The sequence below is a fragment of the Apis florea genome, unplaced genomic scaffold, assembly GCF_048593485.1.
Source record: "Apis florea isolate Af1SG1 unplaced genomic scaffold, ASM4859348v1 contig_3765_pilon, whole genome shotgun sequence".
Classification (NCBI taxonomy): domain Eukaryota; kingdom Metazoa; phylum Arthropoda; class Insecta; order Hymenoptera; family Apidae; genus Apis; species Apis florea.
This window is the reverse complement of record NW_028256842.1, coordinates 78418-103521: the sequence shown is the minus strand read 5'-3', so window position 1 is coordinate 103521 and position 25104 is coordinate 78418. Positions and strand designations below refer to the sequence as shown.

The following is a 25104-nucleotide window of genomic DNA, read 5'->3' as shown; positions in this document are numbered from 1 at the left end:
CGAGAAATTTTCTCTTTTCGCGATATTTAAACGCTTATCATCTTTAAAAAGCATTTGGATGTAAATTCAATTTTTAATTTTACGACCATGCTCAAAATTAATTGGCAATCATTTTGAATATTTGCAATGAAACTTATCCAATAACTTTTTGAAAAATTTGCTATTCTTTATAATAATATATTTTTATAAATAAAGTTTTTATTTTTGATAAACAATAATAATATTTTATATTCAACAAATACATATAATTGATTTCGAATATTTCTTTTTAACTTTTTCTATTTTCTAAATAGTTTTGATGCAATAAAAAATACTCGAAGAGTTTCGAATGTTGTCGAACGTAAATAAAAAGGAATTTTGATAATAAATATTTAAAAAAAACTTTAAAAATGTTCGATACAAATTGTTCTCGAATCGTGGAATGGTCATCTTGCATTATGTGAGCAATTGCCAATGTATCAAATAGAAAGGGACATGGCAATTCGCCTTTTACGTACCCATAACAATAAAAGCATCGCATTCACCGTTTAGATTGCAAATTGTACGGATGTACGTTTATGTGGTTCTTAATGTGGTTCTTAATGTTAACACCAAATACGAAATAGTTGCTTGAAAAAGACCATTTCCATGTAATACGTTTCCTGATTGTTATATAATTTATGAAACGCCGAAGAAAGTTTGCACTTTCGCTTTAACGATGTGGTATCTGCATTTATGCGTTTCAAATTCATTTTCTCTAATAAATTCTTCCTACAATTTCACGCTTAAACAACGTGACGTGTTTTTAAATAATCACACCTCCTTCTTTTTAACCGAACAAAATTATTTCTATATAATTTATCATAAAACCTATACTATTACTATAATATTTTAAAATAGATAGAAAAAAAGAAGGTATCAACGAAGATTTATTAGCTTTTGCCACCAAAGTTTAATATTTCAAGACAAACTTAATAAAATTCTTCGTCAAATAAATTTTTGTGAATGAAATTACTCAGTCTCGAGCAATTAAACTTATCCATCGCGATAATGAATCCCCTTCCTTCGCTCCTAATCTCGACACACGTAAATCTCTGTCACCCTTACACCCATTTCATTATCCCATCTAATCACAATTCGTCAAATTTACCCATTTTTCCCCCCTTTCATCTCGCGTTCGACGTTCGACTCGAAACCATGAGCGGGCTTTTCCAGAAAATCTCGTTTTCCATCCGAATCTTAATTCTCGGTGGACGGAAATATGCTGCGAGATGTATAATGCTCCGTAGGAAATGACGTCATCACTCAGGGCAACGTTAGAGAGAGACAGGAAGAGGTGGTGGACAGCGCGGAGGTGGAAACGGGCGCGAGGAACCGAAGGGGTTCGCCACCACGAGGGAGAACGGCCACCGCCGAGGGGAGGAATAGGGGGTGCGCGGAGAATGAAACAGACAGAGATAAATAGAGGAGAGGAGATACACCGCGTATGCGGAGGAGAGGGAGAGAAAATGCGTGATGCGTGTCGTAAGAGAGAGAGAGAGAGAGAGAGAGAGAGAGGGCCAGGGGTGGTAGCAATAGTCGGAGGAACTACGAGCGTGTAGCCCCGACAGAGAGGGAGATTTTCGCGAAATCCCGGCAGGTAGCCTTGGTTGAGTTATGCTCGTATTTCCCGTCAACACATCCGATGATGTCTACGGTAATGTAACCGAAATGTATGAACGTTTCGTACTGCCACATTTGCACGTGTAAATGCCTATCGTTGCACGGGCTCCCCCCGCGGCTCCCCCACGCTCTCTCTTCGCCCTCTTTCTCTCGCGCACGGCGCAAACACGTACGCGCAACGCCACGCACGATCAGAAGTCCGTGTCACGAATCGTACGATTTACATGTCGATAAGCTCGTTGATTACCTTCGTTGTACTAAAGTTTCCATAGGGGAACCGCGTGCGCTCTATGCTCGTTCGTATACCCTTTTTTCCCCTGTTTGACGGGATCCGAGAGGCAATCAACGCGGATTCCTGTTTGCCAAGCGGTTTGGTCTCGTTGTTTGTGATCCATTTGTTCGACGGCACGGCACCGCCGTTATATACTGAGTTTTGTGGAAACGATTTCGAGGGAGGGGGGAGGGGGGGTGGGGGAGGGGCGAGGGAGGATTTTAGCGATTAACCGTATGAAATGTTTACGGCGGTGTTTGAAAATGGAACTGGGATCTGCTTGGAAAAATATAGTTTCGAAAAAATAGTTATCGCACAAGTTTCTTTTCGGATATTTTCAGATTTAGGATGAACTTTTTAAATTGTTTCATTGTTTGGAATTGTAAAGAAAAAAAAAATTGTAAGATCGTTGATAAATAAAAGAAAAAAGAAATCGGCGGAAAATTTTTCATGAAAATCCATCATCTTTTAAAAGCGAACGATTTAAATTCACCCTTATTCCGATTATTTTCACGTGGTTCGGGAAACGCGAAACCCCGTTTAACGTGATTCTAGGTCACGTTATTATTCCCTTTTTCCACGATTTAACGGCGGATCGATAACCGATCCGCGCCCTCGGAGTTCCTCGAAATAAAACCCGAATCGAGGCCGCGGGACGAAGGGTGGAAAACAAGCGGCTCTAGTTCGATTCTCTTTTCACCCCCACTTTCGTTCCTGCTGAAACGCCCGCATGCGCCGTAAAAAAGCACGGCTGCCACGGGTTTTACTCTTCGAGCTTCGTCTACCGGTTAGCCGATAAAAAAGCTCCGCCGCGAGACTCGTCGTTCGACGGTGTTCCAGACGTGTTGCCGTGTTGGTTTCTGTTGGTGCTGAATTTCAACGTGACCGCGTTCTCTTGGTGCGAGAAAACCCAGTTCAGTGGATGTACGAGAAGAGTCGGACGAGGGTTGGAAAGGTTGGAAAGGTTGGAGAAAGGAAGGAAGGGGAGAGAAGAAGAATTTCGACCGCCCGAAGAAGACAGGACAAGACGAAGGGGTGGAAAGAAATTTTAAGGATATTGCCACGGTTATCCTCCTCCAGATCTCGACATCTGTTCCCGTGATCGTTCTAGTTGACGTCCATGGCCTCCAACGCCGGCTATAAGGGTTGCTTCTCCGTGGAAACCCGGGGGTGAGAATAGGAACAGACCACGCCTCTTGTCTAAGGTTACCCCCACCTTGATTCTCGAGCAGTCTCCCTCCGCCACCGTGCGGGAAACCTAAGATTTTTCCACTTCACCCCCTTCCATGCCACTTGCCGCCAGTATCCTCTTGGCTGCTACCCCCTCCTTCGCTACTCATTCACCCCTTACACCCGCCCCTCTCCTCTAGGAGAGTACCAACCCCCCTTCTTCTCTATTGATCCAGGTCTAAGGTCGTTTCTTGCGCTCCAGGAGCTGGCTACGCGAATCCCGCTGGACCCGAAGGAAACCCCCGCATTTCAACTCTTCCATCCTTCTTTTTCTTTCTTCTTTTTCCCCCTCCCTCTTCTTTTTCTCTTTTTCTCGCGTAACCTTGAAAACTTCTTTTTTACTCGACCGCGAGATTTATGCCGGGCTTCAATGGGATTCCTCGCACACATTCGTTCCACTTGTAGGCGTGCTATGCATGTGTAAGCATGTGTATACCTCTTTCATAATTATCCTCCAATTTTTTTTTTTATTTTTGCAATTAAGATGATTTGTTTATTTCGTTCGATATCCACGTTGCTTCTATTTTTATTTAGCTTTATTAATTATCCTTTTTTTTATTATTTGCTCTTCATTGTGAAATCTTATTAAAGCTTGCTCTAAGTTAAATTAAATACGACATCTCTTTTTAATTACCGTAAAATAGAAAATTTTACATTCATCAGAAGCAAACTCTTTACAAACTCAATGAAAAAGCAGGAGAAATCTCGCGTTTTCCACGCGTTCTCAACGAGAGAACTTTCACCGTTAAACCGCAACCATGTCGGTCGTCTCTGACGTCATAGCTGGAACAGTTTTATAGAATCTCCTTTAGTAGTTCTGTGCGTGTATAGAATGTAACACCCAGTCCACGTCCCATGGTGAATGAACGTGGTGGTTAAGAGAGCGCGGGGGTGGAGAAGCGGCGCTTTAGCCGGCGGCTGTTAAACACGCCGGGTCTTATCGGTAAAACTGTTCTGTACAGGGCTACCACGTTCACCCATTGGCCACGAGAGTATCTGTAGCCTTATACTCGTTGTCTGCCAGGTATGCATGTCAGTACATTATACAACATTAATGCCGGTTCGCTAAAATCGTTCATGCAAGAAATCCATGGCGAATCGTTAGCGAGTCGTTAACGACGTACACTTTACTCACTCGTTCCTCCACCGGTTCGGATCTCGTTAATAAATCATGGTCGATTTAATTTCGCGTGAAATTAAACTATCGTTTTTTTTTTTTTTTTTTTTTTTTTAAATACGTATATCATTAGAGGCAACTTTCAGTTATCTACAGTCGCTGTTTCTAATTTCATCGCTCTACTTCAATTATTCCAACTTCGTGTCGCCCATTGTCCGCCGCATCTATTCGATACTCGTTCGGTACATTCGACTTCGAGGGGAGTCTCTCGTCGAGGAGAATACAGTGCACACGCGTTGAAGAAAGTTCAACAAGTTTCCGACGAATTGTTCCACTTCGCTCGATTGTTCCACTTCGACCATCCGATGCTCGATACCTTGCCTGGTCCTCTACCACCCATTGTCCTCTCTTACCAACGGGTAATAAATTTTTAACTTTCCTTGTTAAATTCTCTCCTCGATGAAATTTCAATCTCTTCTTAGATATTATACTTGGATGCTTCGAAAGAGAAGACACAATTCTCTGTAAAACGTTAAACAGTCCATTGTGGCATCCTTAGAGCGTAGCATCTCCAGGGGATAGGGAAGATCATTTAATTTGCATCGATATTTGCTGCTTCCCGGCTCTGCCCGATAGATAGGCTGCACCGTATGAACAGATACATAGGGAGGATCACTTATAAGCCTGAAGTACATATGTATTCGCGGCAGCCTTTCTCGGCATTAGGTAGCAAGGGCCTTAGAGGTCTCCTGGCAACCAAGCCTATCAAACTATCTTACGGTCTAACCCTTACCAGCCCCTTCCCAAAACCTTCCTCACCAACCCCTGGAATCTCACTTAGAGCCCTTAACGAGTGACCCCGCGGGAGATACTGCGAAATTGAGAAAATTATCCTTGCTCCTCGCTATGTTGTGCGGAGACGATGATTGTACGGTTCTCACGTCCCCTGATTGTAACCCCGTGCGACGCCACCCTCGATTCCAGAACTTATACACGTATATACCTAAGAAACTCTGAAGGGGCGGTGAAATTAAATGGCCGACCGGCAGGCTGCCATCTTACTTGCGAATTAAGGAAAGGGTTGCTGGCCGACCCTCTGGCGAAAAGACCCCTGCGAACTGTCCATTGCAGGGGGATGTCGCGTTTCATTATGCTTGGAGGCTTCGCCATGATGCACGTTATGGTAGCTTGGCAGATTTTTTTTTTATTTACGTAAGCATTTTGTTCTTTCTTTCTTTTTGCATGCTCGTTGATTCGTTATCATTGGATTATTTCAAATGCAGAAAAAAAAAGATTGATTGTTTCTATCCGAGATTCGATAATAATCATTACTTTAGATATTTGTTATTCTGTTGTTATAAATATATAAATATTTCACTTTAAAAATTTTATAAGATTCATCAATGTACGATTGCATAAACAATTTAATACATGTTCAAATCCTTTCTCAGCTCAGAATCTTTTCTTCGTCGAACGATTTCGATTAGAATAGCCGAATGTTATACTATTCACCAATTCACGCAATTTGAGGTTTTCGATCGCAAATCGTTCATTTCGTCGATCCAAAGTCGTTCCTCGCATGCATGCAAGCGCGTAAGTAAGGGTGCAATGTGAGTTGACATAAGTGTGCGGATCGTAGAGGGACACCGACGACCAAAGGGTCGGTCTGTCGTCATTCTAGTACGGTTACAGCGGCCACGGAGCTTGACAGAAGTTGTAAACTTTATGGTAAACCGTGGCGGCGGCGCCGGCCACGGCCGGTAAATGGGGAAGGTGCCGGTGCAGCCGTGTGCTTAATCCAATCCGGAGTTTGTTCTTTCGACGATCGACGTAATCACCGGCCGCACGTAGTTTCCAACCTGGCTTGACCGACCTAACACTTCGTCTAAGGTTCAACCCCTCTCCACGTATGTATCTAATTTGTCGGTGTTTGTCGATGCTCGCGCTTCCCGCGCGGCCTAATTGCTTCTGATTCACGACTTTTCCAAAGTGTCGATTCAAGTTTCTTTCTTCGATGTGTCTTCGCCTCTTATTTGGGGGAGAGTTACTCTCTTAAAGAGGATTATTCGTAGATAAGGGTGAAATAATGGTTAATGTGTTATTTTTTATAATAATTGAAATATTTGTTATAATATTTTATGTTATACATAGTGATGAATAGAAGAATTATGATAGTTAAGGATTAATAACTTGTTGTAGAAAATTAGATATTATAATGTAAAGGGAAATATTTTGCACAAAGATATATAGAATAATTATTTATTATATTATCTAATATAATTATTAATTGGTTCAAACTTGAAGATACTATTCAGAAAAAACAAACTATTCGAAAAGCATAAGATATTGATTTTAAGATATCAATATATCTATAAATTTGAAAAATCATGATATGAAATGTCTAGAATTTAATATGCTACAAAACTCTTATATCTTGAGAATTAATTTATACATTCTTAACGTAAATCTTTCACTATGCACCTATAATTATTACAAAGATATATATCTAGAAAGGAAAAGGAACAATATGCCATAAAATTGAATTCAACTTTTTTTATAACAATTTCCCTCATCAAACATCAAGAAGAAAAAAGAATCTCCATCATTTCTCGTCATTCTATTTTTCTTTTCCCTCCCCAAAAAAAAGATAAATATCAAGAAACTTAAATGTACTTCAAGCGTTTCGAAGAAACTGACAATCATTTTAAAGAAATACGAATATGCAAAGTATTTCAAAGAAATGAACAAAGCAATTTTTATCCTTTCAAAATAGAATTTCGAAGAAACTGACAATCATATTTCAAAGAAATATGATTTGATATACACGGTTTAACTATATATATGGGAATCTATTTAACATGTAGTGACAGGCTACGTCTATTCGAGGGTGTTTCGCTTGGGACGCGATTAATTATTGGGTTCCTTTTGGGGTTGCGAAGCTCGAGGCTTTGAGCTCAGTTGGGGGTGGCTGATGGTATGGGAAATATAAGATACGTTCACGGCCGACGTAGACACTCGGCTTAGCTTCCTCAGAGTATTAGATCAATAATTCTAACCTTAAACTGGCTCGGTCACGAGCATCGAACACGGTACTGCATGTAACGCGATATTGCTTTGCGTCGAATATTACTCTGAAGCACCTTTGCTCCGTTGGAATATAATGTTTCGATGGAAATTTCGATATTTCGTTTCAATGAAGTTGCCCGGCCAATTTCTACGCCAAAGTGGCGAATTCAATTCCCTGCGATTCCATTTCTTTCTTTCTTTCTTTCTTTCTTTTTTCTCCTCTTATCTTCCTTTTAATTTCGTTCGATGGCCAACCGGTATGGCTAAAGTTATTTCATTAGGATGAAGTTATTTCATTTCGCGAAAAAAGTTTGCGGAGAAAGTCCTTAAATTATGCGCCTCAATTATGGTTTTTGCGGCTAATTACATTATCGGCCAAAAGTATGAGATCGTTTCAATTCAAAATTATTCCTGTTTTACGAGAGAAGGAACTTTCAATAGAAATTTAATCAGATTTGAAAAAATTAAAAGATAAGCGTGATTATATGACTAATCGTCATGTTACATAGATTAAAAAAATATTTTATCAAATGTTTAACTTAGCGAGAAAAAAATTATAAATAAAGGATATAATGAGATTTTATATTACTTTACAGTAATAAAATGTTTTCATAATTTCTATTATTAATAATAACAACAGCTTTTTTTGTTAATTCATTCTTATAACAAAAATTCAATCTTATAATTCAAATCGATAATTTTTTAAATCGCTTAAAAGAAGAATTTAAAAAATACTCACCGATACAAGAACGAAGACGTGGACCGATCATGGAAGCCACTATTTTTCCACGAAAAACGAACAGAGCCGTAAAATTTTATTATACGTTGTTTTACGACCGAACACATTTGAGAAACGACTAATTTTTAACGCGAGGCACATCGAGACGCAATAAAATTATTTTACGGGCCGAGAGGGATACTTTGGAGCACGACGGTCGAGAACTATTATTGGATCGTGAAAAATTACTTTACGAGACGAAGGGATGCTGCATGGACCGCAGCATCCCCGATACTGACCGACAAACCCAGATTTTCGTCTCTTGAAATACGCGAAACCAGTTCTTTGCTGTTAAACGCGAACAATTAAGAAGTAGAATTTTCTTTTTCAAATTCTAAACATTCCCCACCACGTGGAGACTCGTTTCTTTATTTCTTCGGTGCACGGAGGATGACCATTGGTCCACGACACCGTGAGAACACAGGATGGTCCAGCGCTTAGTCACCCTTAGTGGCAAGAACAGGTTATTTTCTATCTTGGAATCTGGTGTATCGTGTGGTATCGATGCTTCTCGAATTTCCGAAACAAATTGTGCGTTTTTATCCTTCTCTCTTCCATCTTCTTCTTCTTTGATGGGTAACGAAATTCGTTCAGCTGTTCACGCGGACAAATGATCGAGAAATTTTGCAATGTTTGCGGTGGAGTTTTTGGTAGGGATCGTTTTTATGCAAATTTATGAATGCAGTTTTGTCGATATATTATTCATATCGATGAGTAATTTCAGATGTAATTTTGGGGTGATAAATCATAAGAGATTTATAATATCTGCGTCAATTTTAATTAGTGCGTCAACGTTGGATTTTATATTTGTTTAGTTATTAATTTATTTTCAATAAAATTTTATTATACATTGATTTTACTTCAGTTTATTATTTGTAATTCTTTCCTTATTATTTTTATTTGGAATAAATTTAATGTATAAATTATAATAATAATAATAATAATAATAATAAAAATAAAGTATAAGATGATTCTTATAATTTTTATATTTTATCAGTTATCAAAGATCTTAATTATTCATTTTATATTTTATACATTTTATTGTAATTTTTTTATACAAGTTTTCTATCAAATAAGATTTGTAAATCATATAATAATTAATATTTCATTTAAATTAAATGAAATTATTCTAATAAAATTTTTTATACATATTATATATTTTATTTTCTATGTATGCTTTAGATAATTAACTAATAAGATAATTAATTAATAATTATTGAAATGTTTTAAAAAATAATACAAATCAGCATGATATAAGAAAAATATATATATTATCATATGCAAAATTTTCTAAAGCTGTTAAATCTGCCCCGGTCAGTTTCATCCCTTCTAACTCGTCTAAGGGTGGATGTATTCCACGCATCTCTCGCGCATAAGATGACCAGTGGTCAAATGCCGTGAGAAAACAGTGCGGTCCAGTGCAGCTTTTCGATAGAACAGGTTTTCGCCAAATCAGTTACTCTGTGAACAGATTTGTAGCTGATTTCTCATCTTCTCATGAACTTGTTTTGTAGAATTTTTTTTATCTTGTATGCAATATATATAAATATTTTTTAATAATTTGCCATCACGCTCGTTAATTTTCCACTCATTTCTCTTAATTTATATCGAATCTATTTTCAAATTTTTAGAAATTTTGTTATAAAGAATGAAATAGAGTAAAAATAATTTCTAATTTAATTTCAAATGATTTAAATAATAAATAAACATTGAAACAATAATTTATAAGTGAAAATTGATTCATAAAAGATATTTTTATTTTTCTCTTCTAAATTTGTATCTTTTGCATTTAAAAGATTATCAATTATATTATTTTCACGTGGAAACGACTACGATAATTGAGATAAACTGCGTTTCTGTAGATTTGTCGATTAAACGATTACACGAAACACAAGGGGTTGCTTTGTCTTTCTCAACTTTTCACCTCCACCACCCTCTCTCTCGGCCACGATCCTTACGGATTATGCGGATCTATCGTTCGCAAAATCGCATAATACCACGATGGTGCTTAGGCATGTAAGGGTTGAGACATGGGTTTAGGGTGGGTGTGTGCCGTAATGTTCGTATCATTAATCGAGCGTCAAATAACTTGGTACAAAATGGACCCCTATATTCAATGGAATTTTCCCTACAGACGAGTAATTCTGTAGAAATGTTATTGAAATGGAGTATTCTGCTCTCCGTGTATACTTTATCTGATTGAATAAATTTCTTCTATGTCGCGTTACGTAAAATTTCAACGTTGACAATGAATTTGAGAATATTAAAAATAAAAAAAGAAAAAATTCTCCACAATCAAACACACGCGAAAAAGTTTAAATTTAATATAAGTATACGTAAATTTATTCGTTTAAGTAAGTAGGTACCACCAGTTTGAAGTTAGATTTCTATTTCAATACCATGGGGTAAAAACACGTGCGTGTAATTGAATCCATCGCGACTCTTGAATTTCATTTTAAAATTAATTTCGACTTCGCTACCAATTGCCCGGTGGTCTGCGCGCTTAGCTTTTCATTAAATGTCTTATTCCACGATTATGGCGGTCTTCGTGATTGCATAACTTCAACTACGATTGCACACGAATTCCATTTCGAGTCGATTGCAGTCACGACGCAGTAGCAGCCATATTTGCATGGGTTAGGAATGGTAGTAGCAGAGTTCGTTGATTTTCCGAGAAATTCGCGCAGAGAGGGGATTGGTTGAAGACACAAACCGCAATTCCGTTTGTCGATATACGTTATTTGACTTGAAGAATTCGATATCAATAACACGCTCTGTGTTTCTTCTTTCGCATAGACAGACGATTCGTTGTTAAACGATCTCTTTGCAAGAATATTTTGAGGTCTACATTTATTCGTATTTTTCTTAAATGGAGAGTTTGAATTATCGATTAAATTTGATTATAATTAGTATTTTAGAGAGAAGAATTTTATTTTAACTTTTTGTAATTTTATTTCTTATCCTTCCATATTCACAAAAGAATCTAACCGATACTAGACTTTTTACGTGAAATTATAATTTTGGATTAAACTTAACATATTCCAATACCTTTAACAATCTTTTAACAATCTTTAGAATTTAATGATACTTTTTTTTCAATCATCATAATTCTATTACAATTATCTCGTAACAATTATATACGTTTAAAAGATGGATATTTTTTTAAAACGAAAGGGACGAAGATAACGAAAGTGTTACAAATTAACTTAAAAGATGAAAAAGAGAAAAACAAAATAAAAAAAAGATATACATCTATTTCCTTCCAAACCTGAAAAATTTCAAAAATATTATTTCTCTTGCTACAAGAGTTCCCCTGATTCCTTCCAAATCGACATCATTAACATTATCGACCCTCCAAAAATCATCGAAGCTCGCAAAGAAGAAGTTCGATAAGGTCGTAGAAGGTGGCTGAGAGGTCAGAGGGGGGGAGTAACACGGTGGGGGCAACGATGCCGGCAGGGAAGACGGGAATGGAGGTGCTGTTGGAGGCCGTGGTGTTTGGAGGTTAGACCGCAGTTACAATATCGCTTGATTAGAAATGTACATAGCGTATATGCGCGCGGGCCGCATATCCAGATGGTAGGGTTGGGTCGATGCCTGGGCAACTCCATAGTTTAATGCACGAACCGTAGAACTTGCAATAAGGAAGGGTTGAACGGTGGAAGGGGGCTGAGGCGGAGGTGAATAAAGGGGGGGTGGCTCCTGGGGGTGTAGGGGGTCCCTGCATGCACACGTACACACACACGGTTAACGAGAGTTCCAGTCTGCAACATAACGCGATCGCACTACTTGCTCCTTGCTTGTTGGCCCTCCAGAGAGAATGCTCGTGGTCTCGTATACCTTCGTATACCTTCAAATTCCCACGAAATGCTTTCGTGGTACCGTTCTGACGTCAAACTCCCAGGGACGTTTCCTTCGAATGCGTTTGGGTCAACAATCTCTCTATCTCTCTCTCGCGATGTTTGATTGCATTCGATGGAATCGTTCTAACTGGAATTGATCTAGAACGCGGAGATTTATTCACTCTTTTGTAGTTCTTCTCTCTCTGTTTTGAAACGGATTTATTTGATTAGACAGAGAGATGTTAAGATCTAATGTTGCGTTGGTATATTTCTTCAGTTAATATTTTTTTTATCGTTGTTTCCTTTTTCTGGAATTAACGATATTGATAAAGACTTTGTTAAAAGCTTTTTGTGCTTCTATCTTATGCATTATGAATTTTCACGTAGAAACAAATTCTTAGAAATATTTTAAAATCAGGTAAATGTAATATAAATTTATTTATATTTATTCCTATATATATATATTTTAGCAAATATTAAATAATTGTATGTTTAAAAATTGTGTAAAAATGTTTTATAGATAATTATTTTTGTAATGTATTTATTTAATACAATTCCGCTTTTAAATTTTTGAAAGCAATACAATATTTTTTTTCTTTTGTTTGCATAAAATGTGATGTGCACAATATTTAGTAAAATTTTCGTTATCACGTACAATTTTTATTATGTACAAAATTAAAAAAAACATCGTACTTCTTTTATCACAATTATTATTTATTTCTTTCTGTTAAATAAACATCTTACATACAATACATACAATACAGTCAGAAGTTATAAGCGTCAAAGAGGCGTAAATAATTTCAATAAATGCTCGTGTGTATATTCTGGGAAAGGCGTATTTATTACGTTTGTATATGTACTCTGTGTGTTTATGTGCACGTAGCAAGATAGCTCTATATTAGCGTTATACCTTAGTTTCTAAATCAGTGTACGCTTAGACGTCCGTGTTACCAGCCACTGGAGCTCCGTCCTCGAGGAATATTCAGCCATTCCTCCTGTTTTGCCCTCAGCTTTCTCGTTGCTCTCGTTTCTCTTCGGTTGCCGCTTCTCTTCGTCTGTTGCTCTATCCTCGATTCGGCCAAAGTTTGGAGAGCTCGCGCTTGAGAGGAAACGCTGAACGTCACTGCAATATCGTCTAATGTTCTCGAAGAAGATGGCGGTTGTAACGTTTGATACGTACACGGAATAGACATGATTTTCCTTTTGATGACGGTTTGCTAAATTGAAACTGAACATCAGCTCAACGGGAAATCGGAAAGATTTGATTTCCTTTAATTTTCTAATTTTCGAATTATATATGCTCAAGCTAACACTGGTTTTCAATCAAATAGTAATTAACCAACGCTTGGTTTACCCGGATCCTTGTAATTTGTACCAGGAAACATCAAAGCATCGATCAACTATCTTTCACCATATATTTACTTATCGTTATTAGTTTGCACAAAACTTTATCGAAAATTCCCGGTAACAAACTTTTGTATTTAGATTATAATGCGTAATCATTATTTTGAAAAATATTATTCCAACAGAATTTTGTACACAAGATTAAATTTTACGTAGGAATGTTCGAACATACATTGGTAAACAAAACGATAAATATTTCGTTCGTAGCATACTCTCGATAAAATTCAAAACATTCTCGTCAATGGTAGTTTACAAGAGCATCGTAAACGAAATAGAGAAACACCAATAGAAAGAAAAAATTAATAAAAAGCCTTGCTAAAAATATTCCACGAGGAAAATTCCATCAACGTATCCGCCGAAATATTAAGTTTAAAGCAACAATTTTTCTTAAACTTATTTTGCAAGCGAGTTTCCCAGCTATTTCATTTGATACGCGAAACTTAAATATCAGCGAGGAACGGTAACGCGGGCAGTTAAGTTGGTCGCGTAGATTCAACCGTGAAAGCTCCCCCCCTTCGTTCTTACTGGCGTCCAACTTATATACGCGGGCAACTGGAATAAGCCAGCCTTGAGCCTACAGATCCTGCAGGCTCCGTAACGACGGCACACTGTCTCAGGGCGGAGGCTGAAGACAAACGACGTTGTTTTCAGGGAGATACCGAAAACACCGGGAGAAGCGGTTCCTAGTAGTTAATTAGCTGAATAATGCAGCGTTAATCTAGTCAAAATTGCATGCATCCAGACCACGCACGTAGTTTCGTTCTGGCAAACTCAGAAGGAGGGAGGGAGGGAGGGAGGGGGCTTCGCTGTTCGCACGCCAAAGTACACGTATGCACGTGTGCGAATGCACACCGACAAGTTGAGGGGGGATGGGGGAGGGGAGAGTACACCAAGTTGGATTCGCTCTGGCCGGGTGCGAACAGCATCTTCCGGTGTATTGAATATTTTAAGGATACCATTTGCCCGCTATCTCGCCGGTTGTTTCAAGACACAACCGGCTCGATACATCAACCCCCCCCCCCCCTATCTCACCTCCCCTCCGTTCGGGATGCAATATTTTGCTGTAGTTTGCATAGTCTTCATTATTCAAGTTCGGAGATTAGTGGACCGTTACCAGCAGGTGTTTGCCAGCTTTTGCATGCCGTGGTTAGTCTCTCGTTGTTGGAACGAAGTTTAAGGGAATTCGTGTTGTAACGTCGAAGACGTGTTTGGGGAGTTGTTATTTTTTTTACCGTGCGCTTCGCGTTAGTTTCCGGATTTGGTTTATCGACAGATTCGCGCAGTTTTCGTACACGTGTACGAGTGTATAAATAGTTTCATCTTGTAATATTTGTATTTTTATATTTTATATTTATATTTTTCGAAACAAAAAAAAAAAAAATGTCAGGAAATCGACTCGACAAGGAATATTAGAAATCTTCGAAGAAAAATGTAAATTTGTAGGAAATTGTTTTAAGTAAAAGTTTTACGCTATGAATACTTTTTTTTTACTAAAAAATATAATACATATAGCATAGTAATACAAATAGAAAAAATTTTAAATTGAACTCAATATTTCCTCGTTAATTTAATTTTGCATACATGTAATAACATTCCACGTGACGATAACAATTATATATCAATAGTAATTTTTTTGTCCATTTTTTTAATTAAAAATAAGCGGGTATTATAGTAGTTTGAGTGGTAGAGAGAGGTCAGGGGTTCTGTGCAATCATCTTTATTCCATAGTCTCGAAATTCGTGGTAGGAGCAAAGCAGCTGCACTGTGATCGAAAGTAATTATATTAATTGCATTGCACATCCCCGCTGTTGCATGAGGTATTGGTTCGTCGCCTCATCGGTTAACGCGCTCTCGTGTGCGTGCACCACCCACAATATTTGTGTGTCGAGGCTTGCGTGTCGGGCAAGTGTCGAAGGGAGCTAAGTGCGCAATTAAATGTTAACGAATTAACGTCTGCTCGAGACGTCGTTGCGGAGGAATGACTTGTTAAATAAACGCGTCCTCTCTCCTCGAGTGAAATTCGAAGACTGAAAGTAAAACAAATTTGTACGAATCGAATTAACCTTTTCGAAATTAATATACTTTTCGAAACAATAGGAGGTTACGTTTCAAAACAAATTTTTACGTGGATTTTAGAATTGATTTATCGAGACGATATTAAAGACGGTAAAGTGAGATTATTAATCTTATTTTCAAAATCAGATTTAATTTATTTTTAATTAATTATTCATTATATTTTGTGTTTTATTATAACATTTATTTATTGCATATAAATAATTCAAATAATTTTTGAATAATTTATTATTTATTACGTTTATTGTAATTTCTTGACGACATTTTCTGCATTATTGATGAAGAAATTTTAAAAAAATATTAAAACGCATATAACGTATGATTTTAATATATTTCCAAAATTGTACGATAATTCGTATGTATTTATTTCTTAGAAGGTTTCGTTTAAAAAGTTTTTGTGAAATTCTAATTTTTATTAATTATTTAAAAAAAATTTCTCTCGATATTTCTATATCGTTAATTTAACATTTTGTTTCCCCGTAATTGGCATAGGAGCTTCTCCCACGTTCTCGATGCTCCATACGATATTGCAGTATTTCGATTCGCAAACAATGGGAAGGGAAACCGTGACCAAAGAGAACACGAATCCACGCACGGGTCTCAATGTTGGCCACCACACAGGCAACGCCCGTCATTTCCTTATAATTACTCTATTTCCTCCTGCGCCTATAGTTATGTCGTAGCAGCGGAATCGATGGTAGAAAACGGCAGATATTGGAACGCAACGTACGATCGTATGGGCGAAACCTGGGAGGAGGGGTACGGCTCGTTCGTTTCAAGATATCGAGGAAATGAATGGGATTGGCTGCTGGGCAAAATTGCACTCTGATAATTACCTATTAGCTGCACTGTCCCTGGCATCGTTCTCTATCCTGAAGAACAATGCCTGTCAGCCAATCGTGCGAATAATCACCGAGATCTTTCGTCCAATGGATAAGACCTGTGATTCCAAATACTTACCAGATATTCGTACATGTAGATATTTTACAAAGAGATAACGTAATTGCTTAGAACGTGCATAAGATAATCCGAGGTAAATGTAGATTCGATATAAGATTCGTTTTAAATGATTATCGCAAAATTATTACTTATTAATTTGCATTAAAATTTCATTATATTATCTCCCCTTTATAGTTTAGAAATTATATACAATTTTTTACTTAAAGTAAATAATAATCGTTTCACATATTCTATCATCTATATCATTTCATTATATTTTAAATTCTAATAACAATTTCTTCTTTAGCAGACGAATCAAACTGTTTCTTGTAATCGATACAGAAATTTACTTCCCTTCAAAATTCGATCATCCGAAAGATATATCCGTTGCGACAAAGTAAGTGGTCACGATCGATTCGAAAATCTCTGGAAAATCTCTCTCTCTCTCTCTCTCTCTCTGCACCCATCCATTTGCAAAGAGTAACTGGGAGAACTGGGTCGTGGACAGCGAGCCATCCTTTCGTCCTTTCCATCTTCCATCCCGTGCGATGGAGATTCCGGTCGGTGGTCGATGTTTATGCGGCCCATCGGTGTGTGTGCAGCAACAGGGTTAGTTGGCGGCCGAGTCTTTCCAGATAGAGAGACGTCTCTCTCTCTGAGGAGAGACTGGAAAGCCGCGATCCCTGGCGCGGACCGGTCGAAATGCCTGGGGGTTGATTGATTAGAGGGTACGTAGGAGAGAGGCCGAGTCGAGGCAGAGTTATACGGTGCGGGTTAGTTCGGCAGGGAGCGTAGGTTATTTGGGGGCGGTGTGGAGACGCGGCGTTGGTTCGAGCCGGTTGGGCGAGGGGGAGGAGGAAAAGTAGGTGGAGGAAACTGGCGGGCACTCGGGGGGAGGAGGTCAGAGGGGCGAGGAGGAGGAGGAGGAGAAGGAAGGAAGGCTGGAGGCGGTAGTTCGAGGTGCTACAGTTTATAATAGTTGCCACCGCCCTCGGGCCAACCGACCCTGTCCGCAACTTTCACAGAGTTGCTTAAACCTAACCTCCCCTCGGCCGCTGGACGATCAAGTCTAGTCCACCCACGATCCCAAAGAATCGAGGTTATTCGAGTCGCTTGCTGCTAACTCGTCCCCGTTTGCGAAGATCCGTTTCGATTGTTCGGATGGGTTTCCTGTTTGCCCGGCTACGCTCGCGGATGGGGGTGTCTTCGCGCGATATTGGGGGCGCAAGTTTTCGGTTGCAGCCAATAGCATGGCGGCCGGGCCGGGCACGTGTGCCGTAGATTAGTTTGTAGTTCGTGGTCGAAGAAAAAGCGGAGTTATTAGCTGCGGTTAAGGGTCACCTGGCGGAAAGATGACGAGGTCAGGTGGGCGAGGGTCTGACTCTCGCTCACCTTCCTCTACTTTGACGTCTGTCGTTTTTGATCCTTGTTCTTTTGTGCTGTCGATAGGTTGATAGATGGAGATTTTCTTGCTTTTATTGGAGAATTATTGTCGTTGATGAGATCACTTTTATATTTTGTATTTGTGTACCTTTAGACGTAAATGTTTTTACATCATTTTTTGGATATAAAAATAGTATTTTGTACGAATTTATTAAGTTTATTATCATGGATATGGTATTATAGTTTAGAATATCGTTGCATAATTCATGTTTCGAGATTTTGCTTGCACATTATTTTATTTTGTTCTTCTATATTTTTGTAGAACATGAACAATGATTTACACAAATATTTGAAATAAGACATCATAAAATCTAATAAACGAGAAACAAATTCATTCACGTTATAATCTGCTTCTTGAAACATGTTAATGTTATTCAGAAATAATACATGTATATTTGTTTATAGATATTTGAAAAACAATATATTATTTCCTAATTTTTTAATAATCTTACAGTAGTTTTCAATCGATTTTCTTCTTTAAGATAAACCCACTCAAGCTGATCTTTACTTCTTCTTCTTCTTTGTGATGCAATGACGAAAGAAGCAATTTATATGTTCGCATACTCGAAGCTGTATACTGTGCAGTTTCTCGGTCCCGTGACAGCGGCCTCCGTTATAATTCTCCGTTATCTATGGAAATTCTAAACCGTACTAAACAACAATATATATCCCAAAACTATGTAATTCTCCGTACGTGTATACACAATATGCAATATGCGCTAGCAAGAGCTGCGATTCGACTACGATCTCGTTCGCTCTCCTTTCCTCGTTTCTTTTCGATTTGTTGATAATTAATTTTTTTTTCCATCCCCTTTTAAGATACAATTTTTTCCACCGCAATTTCTCAATGATACAATTTTTAAATTTTCGTATATTTTTATATCAACCGAGAACAGAACAGAATACGTAAATTAATTATTGATGAAAATTTAAATCTAAATTATTTTTTTATCCACGAAGCTTTCGTTTTGTACAAAAAAAAGAAACATCAAAGAAATATCCTAGAAAATCCTCTCTCCTTTAATTATTTTCACCGTCCATTCATCTTCCCGTCCATTAAGGTTATCAATTTTCCAAGTCGGTTTCCTTCAAACGGTCGAAAGATTCACCGTTGATTTCTATTTATGCTGGGAACGATGACGTTATCGAATACACGATCTCTAATTAAATAGGTATCTAGAAACGGTGCATGCGCTAATCAGCCGTCTCGAAGAGTTTTCACGGTAACTGGAGCACGGCCGGTCGATCCGGCGCGAAGAGGGGCAAAAGAGGCGAAGCTCGTGTGCAGAGACAGGAAGATGGATCGTTGCTCAGGTCCCGCAGCAATGTCCTTGGACGCTGTCTGTGCCTTAGGACAGCACGTAATCATACCAGTCCGCTATTACTTCCTATAACGCTATCTACGCCAGGAAACGCCATTGCTCGCTCGTTCCTACGTAGGTACGTGGTCCAGGGACGCCGAGGATGATGAGATCTGCAGGCTTGCATCCTGATGAGACTATTAGGATGGCTTGATAAGTCCATAATATTCTGGTCGATGCCGGGCAGCGCCGTCGAGTCCACCCGGTGTCCTCGCCAAACCGCTGCACCCACCCCCGCAACCCCTGACAGCCCCAGTACCACCGACACCAACACCCACACTACAACCCTCTCCCCCCCTCCCTCCTCTTTGAACCCCTCCTTCTCCACCCCTTTTACGCGGAGATATACGTGGACTACCTTCGGTCAGATTGACGACGAGATAACTGATGCTTCCCATCGACTTTGTTAACCTCAAACTCCGATCATTCCTCGACCCAGGAATCGTAGCTTTTGGTCGATGAAGGATTTTCCACCAGATTTCACGCCAATCGTTCCTTTGCTCCGATCCTACCTTACCCCCTGTGACATTCTACCTCTGCATACGTTCTATTTGTGGTCCTTTGAGCTTTGGGGGATCAATGTATCTTGTTAACGACACGTGTTCTTTCTTTTTTTTCATCGTTTCTCGCATCGACGATCTTTAATAATCTCTGAGATCGAGGTATTTTCCTAGCCGAGGCGAAAATAGGTGACTGAGAAGTTTGGAAGAGAAATTTGGTATCTCTTCCAGTTGATTGAAGTACGTTTAAAATTTGTTTAACAATGACAATTATAATTTTATCGAAGGTTTTTTGATATATGTTAAGCCTTGTCCTTCTTTTTAAATCAATATTAAATTATTACACATCTCGAATCACTCGTTTATTAAATAATTTATAAATTGAAATTAGAATATAGAAATACGAGTTCATCCAAGGAAATAATGGAAATAATTATTTTTAATGTAAAATTGTCTTTTCAGATCTTTATTAACTCATTTTCATTCAGTATGAATAAATAAGCATTCCTAAAAATTCACGATTCCTTGGATGATGTCCTCGATGAAGTACGATCTTTCAATGTGTGGGAATAATTTTTTAACTGGAAATAAAATTTACTTTGACGATAATTTCTTGAAGAATTGTTTCAGAAGGATGAAACTCGAGGAAGTGTCGGGCCTCTGTTCTATCCGTTGCGGACGAATGGTCTGTGTCACCCTCTCGAAGCGGTTGGAAATTAACTTTGAGTATTACAGATGTCGAGGCGCGCCGCGGCGAGAAGCTAGCACCTTGTTAGTCTGACAAATTCGGTCCGCTTCCCCTTCCTCCACTTTGCCGTATAAGCAGCCAGTTCCATCCGCGGAGAAACACCGAGGCTGTTACTTACGGGACATCTATTTGTAAATTATATTTTCCTTCTTTGATACAAGCACAGGGATCTTTGCTTGATCCGTTTAAACGGAGTCCTTATCTTGTCCTGTACAAATTCTGCTCCACGCTGAGTAAATTAGTCGGCAGCTTGATTAAATGTAAACTCGACTTAATATCTCCTTTTTCCTCCTCCTTTTTTCGCGTTAAACGCGAAGGGGAAAGTAATTTTAAAAAAGAGCTTAATCTAAAAGAATATATTAAACGTTTTTTCATAATTTAATATATTTTTTAACCGCAACGTGTATACTCGGTTTTTAACCTCTCGGGATTAATGTAATTTTATTGAGTTAAAAAAGGATCAAACGGAGAGTAGAACTTTTTCCAATCTTTTTCTTACTACTTATTAAAGTGGAAACTGTGCGAAAATAATAAAAACAACAGATTTCTTTTACCATATAAGAATTAGATTTACAAAGATTATCGATATCACTACAAACTTTTCAATTTCCTCCAAATCTATCGAAATGAAAGATTAAAAAATTAATCCTCAACGAATACATTCTATACTGAATTTGTCTTGAAATAAAAAGAAAAAAAAAAAAAAAAAGAAAATACCTCAATCTTAATCTCGGTTAATCCGTTAATTCAAACGTAGGGTAGCCACCCCCTCGAAGGAAAAATCCCCTAATTTATTCGAATTGATGCGTTGGAGGTAGGTGTCGGAATGCCACAGGCAGCTGGTGTCCCGGCTCTGCCGTTCGAAATTGGCGAGAATGGAATCTCGAGCAGTTCCAGAAGTCACCATCCTTGCGGAGGGTGTCGATGGTCGGCGGGACGGTGTTTGCTCGCTTAATCGGCCGACCCGGGGCGCCACCCCCTATCCCTTCCCTCCCCATGTCACGCCGAATGACTATCGGAAAGTGATATCGAGGATTTCCACGGGCACACTTCGGTATTGCACGATTCCATGCCACTTGCTTTGTTTCGTGCCCACCTCGAAATCGAGCCTTTGCCACCCTGCCGCGAAAATGGGGTGACCGAGGAGCGGGATGAGGAACGGCCGACGACTCGATACCCCTCCCCGCCCCTCCCTCGTGAGGGTAATAGAATTGCATGGCAGAGGAGTGCCAATATCCGGCACGGCCTTGTCGGCGGCGTTTAATTGCGTTAGTATTTCATCGCGAGAGCCGACCAGACTTTTCGATTTCGACGTATCTGAGCGGACGGATCTTTGGATTCTGGACGAGTTGATCTTGGACTCGACGAATTCTTTTGATTCGTTAATTGGTTGGAACGTGAAGTTATTTAATCGTTTTGGAAAATGATTAAATAATGGTTGGATTAGTATCTTTCTTTGGGGGTTGCAAAATTTAAGATTTTGATTATATTTATTGTATTTTTGTGTGTTTCTTTTTAATTTGATTTCAAAATATCGAGACGAGGCTCATTTTATCATTAAATTATGTTTATTTTATCTTTGCTTTTTTTAAAATGTGTAATGTATATGTAATTTTGTTGCGTTTTAAATAATTATTGCTCGAGATGACTTTGTAATAATTATTCTTTTATGCAAAATTGTATTCGCATGAACATTGTATTTTAAATTCATTTCCAACGAGGCAAATTATTATTAAGATGCAGTAGAAATAAATTTATTGGAAAACTTCCATCTCTTACGTTCAAATACATATATATTCAAACGATCGCAATGGTTCACCTTATCCGATCGGAGAGAAAATCAAGTTAGGCGAGATTCAAGGCTATGCCGAAAGCATCAGTCGAGGGTTACAATCCAGAGAAAATGATGTGAAAGCTTATGAAATGGTGGTCTAGTCCGTCGAGATACCGATGTACACTGTGTTCCCAGCTAGCGTAGAGATAATAATAACCAGGGGGTAGTAACAGTCGGAGGTTTATCTTCTCAGAACCATAAAACTAACCCGTTCTCTACACTTGATGACCAGCGTACCGTGGATGCTCAAAGTCTACAGCTTGTTTCAAATCTCCTACAGAATTCTCGCCTAGAATAGAGATCTGTAATGTTCTTAATGTTCTCCGATTACCGCACTTTTACGCTGCGTTGAAGATTTTAATTCTCATGGAGGAAAAGCCAGATGTTAAATGGTAAAATCTTAGATGATAATATATGCAAGTAAGTATTTGAGATAAGGATTTAATTTTTTAAGAGATTCGTTTGAAATTTATATGTGATTCGATTCTTTATTATATTTATTGGGTAATTTGTTTGAAAAATATGATTTTAGAAATTTCAATATGTGTGTTAAAGTTATATACTATACTACGTTAAATTAGTTGTTATTAATTTGTAATTAATTATTATTAATTTGCATAATTAAATTAAATTAAATTCATATTTATGTAAGAAAATAACGTTTTACATTTATTATTGTAGAATGTTCAATATACAATATGTATCTATATGTTTCGTGTTATGAAAACATGTCTCGGCAGAGAGCAAAGTTATAACGTAGTTTAACTATGAAATTAAACGGATGATATGTTTAGAAGTTGAAAAACACATCTGTTATGTTATAATTATAATATATTAATGAAATATAATTACATAATATAAAATTGGATTGTAATTAAAATTTCAATTTTTAAAATTCTTTTATCGTTTTCCAAAAAGATTTCCAAAAAATGTTCATTTCACTCGCCAAGTTGAATCTACCAAGCTATTCAAGCAAATTGATTATCTTCAAATTTATTCTAACGATTATAAAAACACAAAAATATAACATGTAAATTCTTTTCTACACAAAATTGATATTACACAATTATATTTAAATACATTTGAGCTTATACTTGTGTACAACAGTTTGGATCGATTGATTCTAAAACAATGCATATAACCAATACAATAAGACGTCCAATAAGACGGAATCCTATCGTGAATGGCGATGGCGATGGCGAACCTTAGACAAGGTATCGAGTATCCTTTCGAGGCAGGTTGATATTTCGGGGGGCGCGTGTACAGGGCGATCGTAAATTGTAAAATCTATCAAGACCAACGCGGTCGACATAACTCAGGGGGTTGCTATCCTGGTGGTATGAAGCATGGCGGCCAGACTCGGCATAAATACCCGGTAGCAGAACAGAGCAGGAGCAGAGAGCAAGCCCAGACCCGTTGTGGCGTGGCAACATCATCTATCTCGAATAATTTATTATCGCGCGACTACCGCATCCTCGAAATCCGGACAAGAACGCAACTATAGGAACTGCGAACCGGAAACGAGTGTCGTGCATCGGGATCCTGGACGCGGCTGGCTCCGAGATCCACGAGATCCGCGTGGAAAACCTTGACGGAATCGTCTTGGCCGTATTGTCAACGATTTCAAGTGTTCCATTATTGTGAACAAGATGTTTCGAGGAGATCATTGTCACGTAGAAGAAAAGGAAAATTTGAGAATTTGTTGGCTACTTTTTATACGTGGCTCTTGTTGAATTTATCATTTTAATTCAACGCGAGGCTCAACTAATGTTTTGCATCTTAAAATTAAAACGATTATTAGTTTCAGTTATATCTATGAAATTAGATTTATTGACTCGTTTGATATATTTTTTTTACAAAGATGATGGTTGTTTAGGTTTTTACGTAATTTTTATGAAATATCTTGGTAAATTGTAAGAGTGCAAGCTTCTTGGATATTCAATGTGTAATATCAAAATAATGATAAAATATAATAAATAGATGCAAATATAATGATTATTATAATAAATTTTTGGCGAAAAGAGAGAGGAGAAATTTCAGAGATTCCTCGAAACCGTGTAATAACCATATATCTTTGTACTATCTTCCCTTTTTTATTAGAATTTTGTAAGAATATAAACAAAATGTAATTTGTACAATGGAAAACTTCAACATAATTTAGGATTAATCTATCTTTTAGGATTTAAATTATCCATAAATCGAAAAATACTTATTTTGATCAGATATATTTAATAATTCAAGAGATTATCAGATCCTTCTTCCTCTCTCTCTCTCTCTCTCTCTCTCTCTCTCTCTCTCTCTCTTCCTCTTTCCCCGTTTAAGCCATGAAATTGGGTATTAAACGGTGTTAGGAACCGAACAAGACCGAAATTTAGTAGGATTATAACCGACGCGAAAGATTGTGCAATAGCTTGGCCAGAGGAGCATCGGGATTTCGAGACGTTCATCGAATGTAAATTAATGGCAAAGGTCGTAGAGCTTCACGTGGTAGGTAAAGAGGCCATCGATGGTGCGTTGAAACTCAATTTCATATAGATAAAATGTAGATAAACAAGAAAAATTTTATCCAAATGATTTTGGAAAATTAAATAGAGGAGGTAGGATATTTGTATAATTTTTGTGCGAGATATTAAAATTGCGAATAATATAATGTGTTTTAAATTATTATCCCAATCCCTTAATTATAGAAAATTTTTATTATTTTATAAATAAATAGTAAATTATAAATAAGAGTCGAAACATGATTAAAGACAGAATCAATTTTGTTAAAGATTAAGTATTTTTTGTTTAAAATGAATGTTTATGATTATTTTACGATTATATTTGAAAAAATGAAAAAATATAATAGAAATATAAA

The 25104-nt window shown here is 37.7% G+C and overlaps 1 long non-coding RNA gene across 1 annotated transcript; it reads left to right on the top strand.

Moving 5' to 3' along the window:
* Nucleotides 1–2684: 2684 nt before the first annotated feature.
* Nucleotides 2685–24891, top strand: LOC105736570 (uncharacterized). The gene is made up of 2 exons (XR_015294397.1): nt 2685–3082; nt 18977–24891. It is a non-coding gene; the product is annotated as an uncharacterized LOC105736570 (long non-coding RNA).
* Nucleotides 24892–25104: the final 213 nt, after the last annotated feature.